Source organism: Paramisgurnus dabryanus, chromosome 17 (genome assembly GCF_030506205.2).
Source record: "Paramisgurnus dabryanus chromosome 17, PD_genome_1.1, whole genome shotgun sequence".
NCBI classification, from domain to species: domain Eukaryota; kingdom Metazoa; phylum Chordata; class Actinopteri; order Cypriniformes; family Cobitidae; genus Paramisgurnus; species Paramisgurnus dabryanus.
Window position 1 is genome coordinate 3,167,945 of NC_133353.1, and position 14,977 is coordinate 3,182,921.

A 14,977-nucleotide genomic window follows, 5' to 3' on the forward strand; every position below is an offset into this window, starting at 1 on the left:
TCAAATTCAAGGACTAAATGTGGGGACACATTTCAAGTGAGAGCAAGGTTACATGATGTTACCTTTTAAGATACATTGTTACAGTTCCATTTCGAGGGAACTCGCGCTGCGTCACTGCGGTGACACTTTGGGGACGGCTCTAGGGGTAAGTGCGTCTGAATGTGTATATCAAATTCAACCAATGGTGAGGCTTAATGACAAAGACATGGTGATGCGGGAGCCAGAAAGTATATTGCTATCTGAAATATTGCCAAAGACTGCATTACAGGGATGCAGGAAGTATGGCAAGGGAGACGCAGCGTCTCATTCCCTTCTCAGGGAACAACAGTTACATACGTAACCAGAGACGTTTTCATGTGTGAAAAGCATTTTGGTATGAATTAAAATTCGCATACAGAAGATTAAGCATGTAAAGCGAACAGTTTAGCACGTGTGCTTAAAAAGTCTAGAATTTTTATGATATTATCCTACACTACACAGGGAATAATATGGATTTTTTTTCCAGAAAACTTCTTGCATATAATAGATTTAAGCACTTTCAATGACCTGTATCTATTTTCAAAAACTTCTCAGGGCCTTGAATTTTTTGCACCAGATTCACAAACTTTCAAGGATTTTAAGGACTCGTGGGAACCCTGTACATACTGGTACCTCAAAAGTACTTATCTGCTCCATATTACTACTTTTTAAAAGGTACTGTCTTTGTGACAACTTTTGTAGTTGTGTAAGGGTTAAGAATCTAAGCTTGTAAAAAAAGTAAGGTAAAACCTTAGAAAGGGTGATACGGAGTAGATTTAGGGCTGTCACAATGATTAAATAATTGATTGTTTGACCTCATCGCAATGATTTCAGATCACCGCAATGATTGCACATCTCTCTAAAAACACAAGGGGGAGCTGCAGTGCCTGTATAAATGAGACAGTATTAGATTTATTAATATCAGATGTATTAATATTTACTGCCAGGTAAACCTTGCAAAATATTTAATTTACATAATTACAACAATGTGTGAAAATTATTTCATAAACAAAAAAGTATAAGAATTAAATGTCAAAGCAATAAAACAGGCAATTAATCGTTATAAATTTATAAGGCAATTAACCGTCAGCCAAATTTCATAATCGTGACAGCCCTACACAGCAAAATCACCAGTGTTAAATTTTCAGGGATGGTGTTAAATACACAGTGTTGATGCTGTTTTAACACTATCTGGTAATAAAATAACACTGCCATTGCTAGGCCAGTGTTATATTTACGACAGTGTCAGTGTAAAACAAGGGTGTTATCAGATTTCACTCTGAGCGGTGTAAATTAAGCCACGCCTCCACTAAACATATCCTGTCAGGGATTTTACCGCCATTTTCTTTCACAGGAGGACTGAAGAGATCAGGTAAATCAGTCTCATAATATTCACATGGTTTAGCTAAATTAAACTGTTATTTCTCTGTCTGACTCTACGCAGCCATATGCCAAAAAAACCTAAATAAGATATTTTTCCCATTTTATTTCCCCTTTGTTCGTTATTTGGTTCAGTTTAATCAGAGCTACCTTGTGTTACGTTGTTCCCTTGTTAGTTTAGTATAAAGTAAAACTGCTAGCTAAAAGTTTTAACCAATAAGGATAATATTAACAGGAGATATGAACGAAAGAATTGAACCATGATAAAACGCGACATGCACTACAAATTGAAGGTATGAAATTAAGTTAAATGAAAGCTCGTTTATTCACCATATGATGCTCGTTATAAGGTAATCATATAGGCTAGATACCGTGAGTTAACGAGGTCGTTTACATGCACGTGAGTGCACGGATATCGGTTAATTATTCAAATTACTGAAAAACACGGAGAAAACCGCAACCGCATCGTCATGTGTTTTTCTAAGATGTATGCAAACAGAGGAAATATCGCCAAACCAACAATTAATTTTACCAAAACCTCACAATATATCATCATTTGTATGCACAGATTGGATGCATTGTGTGTTGTAAGCTTTTCGTGGCGCTAGATGTCAGACAGATGCAAATGGCAAATACATACGAAAGTGTAAAACGTGTATGGCGAACATTTGTTTTTTTCTGTCATTATAGATGCTAGTTTGGTGAAAGTTCACACTGAGTGCTTCAAATCATTCAGAAGAGATGCTGTTTTTAGGGCAGTTTATTAAAGAAGACCTGACATGGATGACTTCCAATGAGAAACGACTGCTAATACTTATATAAATTCATTACAGAAGGTAAGTTTATATATTTATACATATAAATCATTTTATTTGACATAACTGAACAGTTAACCAATCTTTTTAGAATATGTAGTTTTGTACATATTATGATTATTATTATTAATCTGGAAAGAAACTCACATGACCTGCTGCCAACTTTAATAAAAATATATTATCTTCTCATACATCGTTTTGCTATTGATATCATATTAAATAGCAATCAAATTGATTACTATTTTGAAAATGTATAAATGAAGATTCATATTTTGTCTTGAGTGCTGTTTTTAATATAAAAAGAATGTTGAGTTTTCAGAGTCTTTATTGTCATTTTTGTGATAGGACCCTACCAGACTATATTTGAATACGGCATACCCATGAATTCTGGAACTGTTATTCCTTAACCCAGTTTGGAGGATAAGAGCTTACCAACTAGTTATGTGAGTACACACAGTACATTTGTACTGTACACTGTCTCTAACATGATTTATTATACTGAGATTAATTTGATTCAAATAACGGTTAAAACTGCACCCTTTTTGGTATTTTCTTGACTCTTTTTGTCTTTGAAAATCTGCAGAAATATGCTGAGGTGATGTATTGCAAAATAGCCAACATACAACAATATGGATGACCCTCTGTCTGGTCAACAGGAGTTTAAATATGGTAAGTGTACATGGGTTTGCTACTTTTACAGTTTTAAAGTTTAACTGTATACTCATGGTGTTTAAATTCTGTTTTGCTAGGACGGGACAGTGATGTGGCAGCTCTTCCCTGGCTCATTCACCTCTTGCCTTTCATTTGTGAAAGGAAGAAAGAAGAAAGAGGGTCAATGTGCAACTGAAGCTACTGATTGTGCTATGTAAGTTTTTTAGTATTTTGTTCTAGTTATTTATTCAGCAGTTAGTTTGCTTGCATTGTTCACCCCATGTAAATGCATACAAGTTCATAAATACAAATCAAATACATTCATCAAATACACTCTTTTAAAACACTTAGGTGATGAGCATCAATCCATGCTTTGAGGTGGATGAATCAGCACAGCCCTGCCTGCACTGCGTTGGGAACAGAAGTTGCATCCAGAATTTTTGCATCATTCTGGACCAAAAAGCCATTCCCTCCATGATGAAGACCACTGATGCAGCCTTCCACTACATCATGAGTAAAACAACTACAGAACTAAATACCAGGTTGGAACGTATTTAAGAAAAATGAAACGTCTTTTGAATTGAAATGTCTGTTTTGTTATGGAAAAATCTTTAGTATTGTGAAGGATAAGCATTTTTGCCTGCCAGTAAGGTAATTGCAGTGTATTTTAATGTTCAAGTTTTGAGTAGGGTGGCTAATTTTTTTTAACTCATTTGATTTATTAAAGACCTTATAATAAGTGGTTTTCATGTCACTGCGCTGTGGTATAAGATAACTTTCATTATTCCATACTGTATTCTGTATTCTAATTGTAGCTGAGCTATTTAAATAAGCAGTATTAAATGCAAAGTGTTGTGTGTATCAATGTAAATATTAAATGTGATGCACTTTAATAAAAGGAGGTTTTGCAATATTTCTTGTCATTTGTCTTTTATAGAAACAACCCATTAGCAACAAAAGTGGCTATCAATCAGTATTTTAACACTTAACATTGTTGAATTCACATTACACTGGTGTTGACCTTAAATTAGAAGTGTTAATTTTTAACACTGTATTTCTGTGCCAACACCAGTGTAGTGTGGAAACAACAATGAATAGTGTTGAACAGAGTGTAAAATTTAACAATATTGAGTGTTAAATTAACATATAATGAGTGTTGTTAAATTAACACTACACTTTTGACTAAATTAACACAGTGTAGTGTGGACACATATACACACTTTTCCAGTGTTAAATTTGACACCCTGGGTGTTATTTTAACACCAGTGATTTTGCTGTGTAGGTACATTACTATTTTGCCTGAGCAATGCACTTAACCCCAGATTGTTCCTTTTAGCATGCAAGTATGCTGTAAAATAGCTTTGGATAACAGTGTAAGGGAACTGGCCAAGTAATGGACTTAGGACATGAATGAATTTGCCCTTTAAAAAATACAAAGACCACCCCTAACTAAACAAAAACACAATTTTTGCCAGCGAATGTGCTCTACAAAAATGGAAGGTAATGTAAAAATCATAAACAATTAACAAACATAAATCATAATGATACATATTAGGACATTTTTAATGGGTACTGTGTCTCAGTGACAACTTTTGTATCTTCTATCTTGTATCTTTGGTGCTGCCATACCAGCTTCAATAGCTATTTTATTGCAAATACACACATAATATTATTCAACATGACTCAGAATAAAATGTCTATAAAACAAACATAAATGCTTTATAAATTTTAACATTCTGAATGTATTTACCACTCAGCAAATATATTTTTACATAAATCCCAAGAAATCTTTTCATAATGACATTTGAAACCTGTATAACTTTCTTCTGCAAAATGCAAAAGATGATATTTCAAAGAACACCAGTAACCGAACAATACCCCTAAGCCCATGGCCACTATTGACTTCTATTGGGTCAACACAAAACAACCAAGACATTTTTCAAATTATCTTATGTGTTCCACGTATACACGTTTTAAGAGAAATGAGGGTGAATAAATGACAAAATTTTATATTTTTGGATAAACTATACCTTAAAGGTGGGGTGTATGATCTCTGAAAGCCGATGTTGATATTTGAAATCACCTAGGCAAACACGCCCCTACTCCAATAGAATCTGGACCTTCTTTTGATAGACCCACCCCACACATACGCAACCCAGGCAACGATGTCAGTAGACATGCCCCTTACTGCTGAATGGCTACAAGTGTGTTTTGGTTCTCAGCCCGACTCCCTTTTCCAAAGTTTTTTTCAAAAAACATGCACCCAGCCTTTAACAAAGCAGCATTTATAAAGTGGAACGAGTACCAAATGTTGACTACATTTTATCTTAGTAAAGGAGAGTTCAGATGCCAGTACCACCCATTCGCACCGTGTTCACCTTAACATGGCCATCATCTGAAATTAAAGACATCTGCCTCAAAGAATAGCTGGCTTTAGGAGGCTCTCATGAGACCATGTGATTATATGATCCATCAGGCGGAGCGTCTGAGCTGTCTACCTCTTGATGGATGGTTTCTTAACATTTCTCTTCCTCTGCCTCCAAGGCGGCTCATTTGTGTTCTGTAGGTGTACAAATGTACGGAATGGGAACATTCTGATGCCGGATGCCACTTTCCTCATTCATTATTAAGTGCCAAAACATAAAGAGGCTACATTTGCTGGAATCAATAACTGTTGTACAAATGTCATGATGGAATAATGACCTAAGAGTCTAACAGGAAATTACAGCCAAATACACAGGTCTGGATGGCACAATAGGGCACATTCAAAAAGCAACACTTAAGTGTCCCAATGTTTCCAAGTGAAAATCATCTTAACATCATTCATAACTCCATAAACGATAATGGGGCTGTTATTAAATGTCTCCTTGTTAGGTCAACTAAAGCCTTTCATTTGTTATGTCAACTAACCTTTAAATCCTTTAAAATGCATATTAAGCAAAAACACTAACTTTCCAAATTCTAGTATGTAATGCAAAGGTAAAACAAAAGTGTCTTGTAATTTCATCATGGCGTTCTTTATAAGCTGTTATAAAGACAGTTCTTGCCTATCAGGACCATGAAAAAGTTGCAAAGGATTTTGGTTCCCAGTGGCTTCTCTTGCAGTATGACACAGATCACTAATGGCTGTTTAGGACTCAATCACTTGCAGGAGTTGAGTTTTATTACAAATGTAATGTGTATAAAAATATTAAAAGACAAGTAATAAATATACGCATGTATGAATAGGAGAAAGATTATTTTGGGTGTAATTTCTTGTCCCGTTGTTGACTTTTATACACTCACCTAAAGGATTATTAGGAACACCATACTATTACTGTGTTTGACCCCCTTTCGCTTTCAGAACTTCCTTAATTCTACGTGGCATTGATTCAAAAAGGTACTGAAAGCATTCTTTAGAAATGTTGGTCCATATTGATATGATAGCATCTTGCAGTTGATGGAGATTTGTGGGATGCACATCCAGGGCACGGAGCTCCCATTCCACCACATCCTAGAGATGCACTATTGGGTTGAGATCTGGTGACTGTGGGGGCCATTTTAGTACAGTGAACACCAATTTGAAATGATTCGAGCTTAGTGATATGGTGCATTATCCTGCTGGAAGTGGTCATAAAGAGATTGACATGGTCAGAAACAATGCTCAAGCAGGCTGTGGCATTTAAATGATGCCCAGTTGGCACGAAGCGGCCTAAGGTGTGCCAAGAAACCATCCCTCACACCATTACACCACCACCAGCCTGCACAGTGGTAACAAGGCATGAGGAATCCATGTTCTCATTCAGTTTACGGCTAATTCTGACTCTACCATCTGAATGTCTCAACAGAAATCGAGATTCTTCAGACCAGGCAACATTTTCCAGTCTTCAACTGTCCGATTTTGGTGAGCTCGTGCAAATTGTAGCCTCTTTTTCCTATTTGTAGTGGAGATGTGTGGTACCCGGTGGGGTCTTCTGCTGTTGTAGCCCATCCGCCTCAAGGTTGTGCGTGTTGTGGCTTCACAAATGCTTTGTTGCCAACCCATGACTTTTTGCGCTGCTTATTTAATGCTCTAACATTGCGGCTGAGATATGGAGCACAATACCAGGGCTCTAGAGTGCGACCAATTTGGTCGCACATGCGACCTAATTTCTCAATGGTGCGACTTAAAAAAATATCAGGTCGCACTGGTGCGACCAGGCATTCGAGGGAAAAATATGGTCCAGATCTACGTGTGTGTACGTTTAAAAATGCGTGTGCGCTCCAGTCAGAGAGAGAGAGAGAGAGAGAGAGAGAGAGAGAGAGAGAGAGAGAGAGAGAGAGAGAGAGAGAGAGAGAGAGAGAGAGAGAGAGAGAGAGAGAGAGAGAGAGAGAGAGAGAGAGAGAGAGAGAGGTGAGTAGCCTTGGTCCGTCAGATAAACAGAGTGGATGTAGCCGCGGATGATAAGAGAAGAGGAAAAGAACGATTGACAACTTTTTCGTTAAGAATGTTAAGTTAATGCCTGATCCGTCCGAATATCATAACCAATGCTCTCTGACATCAACCTCCCGTCACATCAGCCCTGGTCCGAACCTGAAGATGAAATTAGGTAATGAGCCTCTTACAATCGAGTCAGAGCCAGAGCATAATTCTTTAAACGTCACCCCGAACAGCAATGTCGCGTGCGCCCAATTTATAGAAAAAAAGCCAGGAGTCAGGACCGCTGTTTTCTTCATAATCTTACTTCCAAATCTAATAAACTTTTCGGTGTTTGCTGTATCGCTATCACCGCCCTGCCAGACTGTCTTAAATAGAGAAATAAGTTAATTTCTTGATTGCGTTGTTGATTCATTTATAAATAATTCCCCCCAAGGCTTTAGTTTATGCGCAAGTGTTCACACACTGCTGACCGCTCAGCTGTCAATCTGCCGACCCTCACAATGTTTCACATTAAATGTTAATATATTTGTCCAGTCATGGTCCTGTGCTTATTTATGTCAATGTTCTGCATGAAGATCTTTAAAGGTTTCTACTTACTTCACGATTTCCGGTGCGGCCGGTCGCAGTCTTTATGTCAAACGAGCGGGTATGAAATAAATCGATGCTGATGTCGGATAACGGGTCAAGTGTTATTTTAATCGCGCGGATGCGGGTTATCAAACAGGACTGTGCATGACTCGTATAAGGAAAATGGAATGACAACATGAAAATTATAAAATAGCCAACATGTTTATATTCTGTATTAAACCACTATGGGCGCTAAACTTGCGGTGTTAAAGGGACAGTTCACCCAAAAATGAAAATTCTGTCATCATTAACTCTCCCTCATTTTGTTACAAACCTGTATAAATTGCTTTGTTCTGATAAACACGAAGCAAGATATTTTAAGGAATGTTAATAACCAAACCAAGCATGAGCCCCATTCACTTCTATAGTAGGAAAAATAATTCTATGGAAGTGAATGGGGCTCATGAATGGTTTGGTTACAAACATTCCTCAAAATATTTTCATTCATGTTCACCAGAACAAAGGCATTTATACAGGTTTGTAACAACATGAGAGTGAGTAAATTATGACAGAATTTTCTTTTTGGGGGGAACTATAAATCTGATGCAGCCAAAAATTAGGGTGCACCTAACTTTTGTGCTGGTGCACCTATGAAAAAATGTTAGGCGCACCAGTGCAACCAGTGCAAAAAGTTAGTCTAGAGCCCTGAATACATTTCTATAGTAATTTCTTATTTTGTCTTAACAAATGTATTTTTATACATTCAGTCCCTCCAGAAAAAACGCGATTATGCGATCGCATGATTCAATGCATAATCAGCCAAAGTCCACATATTTACACGGGGGGGGGGGGCATTTTTTCAAATACGCCGCACTTTCGCCGCATAAATCGGCGCAAAATATGCAGGGCTTGCGTGATTTCAAAATCCCAGCATTTTCGTAGCAAAAAGTCTTGGCACAAAGTTGAAAAATGTTGCACTTCACACAAGCGCAGCCATGTTCCCTGTTGTCATGGGAACGTTATGAAGTGACGTGATTGTGTGACGTGAACATCATTGAAAAGCTGCAAACAGTTTTTGCAAGTTCCAGCAATTTCATTGCACAAAATTGCATAAATATCCCGCATATTACCTCACATTTTTTAAGAAAACGCGCAGCAAGATCAAGGTTTTTCCAGCAACAATCACAAAAAACAAAACCTCTTTCCAATACACTATTTGAATCTTGTATTTTAATCATTGTAACCCATCCTTACTAACTAAATCCTAATTTTGATCCTCAGAGACGCATTTGTTAAAATAACAAACACATTTAACACGGCAGCTTTCATCTTTCCTGCCAAAGGAGCTATAAAGATTTTCGGCCCCGGGGCACCGGCCAAGAACACAGCTCTCTTCGTCTTTCTGCACAGACGATGTCTGTTTAATGAGGGGGCCCACTTCCAACTCCAAAGAGCCAGTCATCATAAACACAAAAGGCCATTGCCTTGCCGTCCGGGACAGCTTGGAGCTCTCTGATGTGACTGACAGGCCAGAACTGGCGCTGTCTGAAGGTTCTTTAAGAATAGAGATGAAACCTTTCATAAGAACGTCTTTGTTAAGACAGTTAGGAGTTTGGTACAATACTGTAAACAATGCTAGCGTGTTAAATAAACTCTGTGGGTGTGAGAATAACATTATTGTGCTATGACTCAAGGGTTGAGGTAATATTACAATAAGCTAGATAAGCTTTATAAATAAACTTTATAGAATTATTTATATGGTAATGATTAGCTGCCTAACAAAGTAAACTGTCCACTTGTTCACTTCCCTGAGAATGACTGCGGCCTGTTAGATGCTATTGCGCTTTATATTTTAAAACACATTTAACGGTCCATCTTTATTTTCTCGTAAATGCCGTGCAGAAGAATGTAAGCGTTTTGAGAAGAAATAATCCTAACAAAGAAAAGTCAGTGTACCATGAGGTTGCTCGAGGGGTACTTGACTAAAATAATTGCATGATAGTTTGGTCTGGGTTAAAGCTAAATGACTACGTGCAGTTTAAACATATAATGATTGCATGTGGTAATAACAGCTCGACAGGAGTGTTAGAAAATAATCGTTTGGAGCAAGACGGTCAAGCAAGAACAATGGTAAACACTTTCACAGTCCTTCTTACAGGTGTTCATGAAAGCTAAAGGAATGACATAAATCGGCTGAAATGCAAATTTTGAGGGAGAATTTCATTCTCTGTGAACAAAAGAGTTTTGATGTTCAGATTGGCAAAACTGCTGTTAGATACAGAACATAACATTTGCAAAGAACCTCGAATACAGGAACCGAGAGAATCGGTTCAGTCCTGATGGGCAGATTTTATGAATGTTCAGAAAACTTCTGCCCATGTTCTACATTTACTCTGCAACAGAATCAGTTTTTACCTGATAAATACGTGCACACGCCGAGTCATGTGATCTGCATTTGCTTAACATGCAAAGAAGGGGTTTGTCAAGCAAGATATCATCAAGCAGGACATTGTGCATTTCAGAAACAGGAACGTTTCACATACGCTTTCAGAAAATAAAGTATAAAGGCTGTCACTGGGGTCTTACCTTTAAAAAAATAGACCTTTGTAACTAAAAAGTGCATATTATATCAAAGGTACATAGCAAAATTCACAGTGTTAAATTAACACTGCTTAGGCTACATCCACACAAAGCCAGTGCTACCCCTATCCGATCTTATCTTTTAATTCTCCTTACATGATCAGAAAATAAATGCATGCGGCAGTGTTTCCCACAGATCTGAAATTTACTTGTGGTGGTAGCCGGTGAAAAGAGCAATCATTACCCACCGACAAAAAAATGGTCTTCTATACTATACATGTGACAAAGAACCAGTAATGTGACACACAACACAATACTTTGATTTATTGAACAATTATATTAATTTCACATTATAGTTCATTAATCCAACCACCCCAAACTTTCTTTGCCATGAACAAAGCTGGCAAAAGTGCCTCTTTCTATTTCTTGCCGATTAAAAAAAGCTTAATCCAATTATTATTTCAGATTCAAAAGTCTACTTGCTGTCCCAGTGAGAGGTGACTCTACATTACAAGTTTGCGTTTTTTATATCTTGAGTCAGCTTGAACTTTGCTCGTTCAGCGCAATGGGCTTGACATTAGCAATGCTTTTTTGCTACCATCTATGTGCAAACTTTGTAGATTTTAGAAAAGAAAATGCAGCGCGTGGTTCTGACTTTCAAAACAAGAGCCAGATGTTATCGCCATAGAAACCAGGGGTACGCTGAAACTGCACGCGAGCTTTAGCGCAGTAGCGTTCTCCAATGGACTCGGGTTTTACACACAATATTAATCAGACTTGGGACCCGAAGTAATTAAACTAGGACCGACCCGGACCCGAGTGACCATTTAAAATATAAACCCAAAACTCTACGGGTCCCAGGTCCTCTGTGAAGACCTATAAATGGTAAAAATCTTCTCAAGTTCAGAAACATGGAAGGATACAATGTGACAAAGAGCTTGTTTTGCATCGTACTTAATTCATTAAGAAACAAAGAGCACGCGAATGCACATCAAACTCATCGGGAGAGACATGACGTGGTCGCACGCAAAATGTTATTATCAAAGAGTGTCAATATTATCACAGAAGAACAAAAAAAGACTAAACTTGATGCCAGATATACTTGGGCACTTGTTAATATACCTGGGCGCCCGCCCTAATAAAGGTGATGTGTGGGAAACATGCGTGTGGTTTCTACAGAGAAAAACAGCGGATAAGCAAATCTTTCTGCGTATTTTCCGTAATCTGTGTGAGAAAAGGGCTAAAATATAAGGATTGGCTGTACATACAAAGACGCAAGGGTGTGGTGATTCAAGCTCCCAAAAAGCTGGATCTGTCTGGACGAAACGCCACTATATATATATACTCTAAAAACAAACGGTGCTATATAGCACCAAAAGTGGTTCTTTGCTCGTAATCATAGAAGAACCGTTTTTAGTGCCATATAGCACCGGTGAAGCACCGGTGAAGCACCTGTGTAGAACCATATAGTGCTATGTAGAACCAAATGTGGTGCTATATGGCCCCTATATGGTTCTACACAGGTGCTTCACCGGTTCTATATGGCACTAAAAACGGTTCTTCTATGGTTACGATTCAAATCAACAGTTTTGGTGCTATATAGGTGTCCAGCATCAGATTTTTTTTAAGCCATTGAAGCCATTTTTTTGCACATATAAGATTAACTTACTATAACCATTATTTTTAGGGGATTAAAAATATTTCCTATAGAATTATTTACATTTTTTAGATTATCATTATCCAAAATTATCATTACCGCAACATGATATTACATTAAATATATGCATTTACAAACTCATGTTTCGGTAATGAGAACTAAAAAGTTGTCTAGGTACTATGACAAACAAAATTTAACTTTTATCTGGAGAGAAAAATAAGAACTGCTTACCTGGCAGCCATCTTGAGTGTCACAGTCAATTATGTCCCTTCCAACAATTTTTTTTTTGAAAATGTTAGTTCCTCGAGGGCTTAAACAATGATTGAAAATTGTTGCGGAGGATGAGAAAATTGGTCTTGGACACATTTATATTCCTTATTATTGTCTCTACATTTACCAATGATCACCAAATACTACATGTTTCTTTACTGTAAATGTTTATAGTATAACATGCACTGAAGCTTTTTATTTTTTTAATTATAAATATTTCCATGTCAAAGAATGGACACGTTGCGATAATGAAAATTTTCCCCTTAGATGTGGAAAAAACAACAATACTGGTTTGTATGTTGTCATTTGAAATCATGTGAAAAATAGTACATGAAGAGATGTTTGTAACTGTATGCTTCTTATTTTGATACTCTTACTTTGCATTTACTTTTTTTTATCACAATGTTTCATGACATCTCATAAGTCTAATTTCGCGAGAATCACCCATTATATGCCTCTTAACATTTTTAGCCAAGTCCTATCTCCAATATGTAAAAAAGTCTCATAATTGTAATCTTTAAGAGTCAATTACTGGTATATTAAAAAATTTAACCAACCCAACGAAACACAAATGGAGATTTTTAAGCTCGGGATAATAGGGCTTGGGAACGAAAAGTTATGAAAATCATTTAGATTTATTAAAAATAAGAACCAGTTCTTTATTCTCATCAATTCACTCCACTTTGCTGCAAGCATTATCATGTTTTGCCAGCGGTGAAGGTGGAAGTTGCCGTTTGGGTGGGCCTGCATGAAATGGATATGCTTATAGGCAAATGTAAAATATGTGATATGTGACACTGCCAGTGTAAACCCAGCTAAAGTCATTACTTGTCCACATAAAATTATATGTAAATGTAAAGTACATTTTGTAAAAACTCATGTTAAAGACTGAAATCAAACTTTGAATCTCATAATTCAATTATGAGACATTAGACTGGATTTCACAGAAAGTGTCCGATTTAATAATCATTTTGCAAGAATGCATATAAGAGACACACTGGCTGCAAAGCTAATATCTTCATGTTGCCAGGATAGTGTATTTTCACATTAAGGTCTAAACTTCTATATCAATGACTTTGTTTAAAGGCCAAGTGGGTGAGCCTGCATGTACTGTATTCCTGTATTTTGATCTGCATTTATAATGCAGAAACCATAACTGCACACTGATACCACAAACCACATAGAAAAATGTTGTACTTGTTAGCAGCCTTCCATACACAAGTGCCGATCAATAATTGGACTGTGCTCATAAAAGATGGCACATGGGACAATAGTGATGTCACTCAGTCATGCTTTATTTCTGAACTGAAAAGGCGCCATTGTAATCATATCAATGTTTCCATAGACTAAGTAAATATATTTAGATAAGGCTCATCGGATCTGAACACAAGTGAGCTGTGCGTCCCACACAAAGTGCAGAGGCCTATGTACAGCTACAGGCTGCTTTCTGGTCATTACTATAGTAAACATGTATTGTAGGGTGAATGTCACCAAAACTTGTGGAGTTTGGCTTTTGTTAAAAAACTGAAAAGAAAATATATCTTGCTTAAAGACATTTAAGGGTTATTTATGGACAATTAAGAATAATTTACACACTTTTTATAGCAACTGAGTATATTTCTTGCCAAATTCTTAAAATTACAATAAAATAATAAGAGCAGGACAATAGAGATACACCGATATTACATTTTTGTGCTGATATGACTGTAATCAGTCAGCTTTAAGCTTTAAATTAATTCCTTCACAAAAGCCAAACTCCTCTTGACACGGAGAGACTCTTGTGCAAGAGCAATTAATGCCCATTTCTCCTCCCCAACAAGTTGAGCAGTGAGCAGTGTCAAGTTGTCATCTTCTCCGAGACTGCCATGGAAAATCCATTCAGCCGTTGACAATGTGCATCATGAGGACAGAGCTATAGCCAAGGCCATGAGCTTTTACGCAGTCTACTGATAATTCACCAAATCTGTCATGACTAACAAAGCCATTTATACAATATAATAACATGGCAACACCATGTGTTCTCTTGAATAGCTCAGTATTACAGTAAATTACAATGTGTACTACATTCTTCTCGAGCGTGAGCCGATAATGAGCGCATATTTTTTGCTTTTGAATATGCTTTGACAACTAGTTAGTCTGGTATAGTAAACTATATGCGATTTCAGACAGTGCTGGCTGAATAGACACAAAGGTTTTTAAAGACTGTAGCTGTTAAGCACTACTGAAGGTTTGTGGGGGGGGGGGCATCTAATAAAACATCTTCTTGATGTTCTCATCACCCCAAAACATCATTTCAGCAACATACACGTCACACTGACTAACGTTTTTTTTTTTTAAGTCAAATGAAAATGCTTGTCTGCACACTTTGTAACTGTGAATTCACAAACTTTACAAGCTATGGGGATTTTTAAGTTCATCCCTTACAAAAAAAGGGCTGTGCAAGTGCAATTGTACAGTGATGTATCAGATGTTTTACTTCGGCATGCATGATAACATACAATATTTAAAATCTGTACGTTTTAATAGGCATGTAGCGATACAACATTTCTATGTCGATACGACATTCGATTAATGACATCTGCCGATACCAATAGATACAGATAGTTTTGCTTTGTAGTCATACTTTCAAACTGCAATTGT

General features: G+C 37.0%; 1 protein-coding gene and 1 long non-coding RNA gene across 3 annotated transcripts in view; one reads left to right on the forward strand and one right to left on the reverse strand.

Moving 5' to 3' along the window:
• clmna (calmin a) overlaps positions 1–14,977 on the reverse strand; it is a 39,484-nt gene that overhangs the window by 18,181 nt on the left and 6,326 nt on the right. The gene's annotated exons all lie outside the window — the stretch shown is intronic.
• On the forward strand, positions 1,310–3,678 carry LOC135730863 (uncharacterized). Of its 2 annotated transcripts, XR_010526100.2 has the most exons (6): positions 1,310–1,390; positions 2,089–2,234; positions 2,559–2,656; positions 2,797–2,882; positions 2,963–3,078; positions 3,216–3,678. It is a non-coding gene; the product is annotated as an uncharacterized lncRNA (long non-coding RNA). The 2 variants fall into 2 exon arrangements; XR_010526098.2 differs by lacking the exon at positions 1,310–1,390 and having other exon boundaries at positions 1,610–2,234.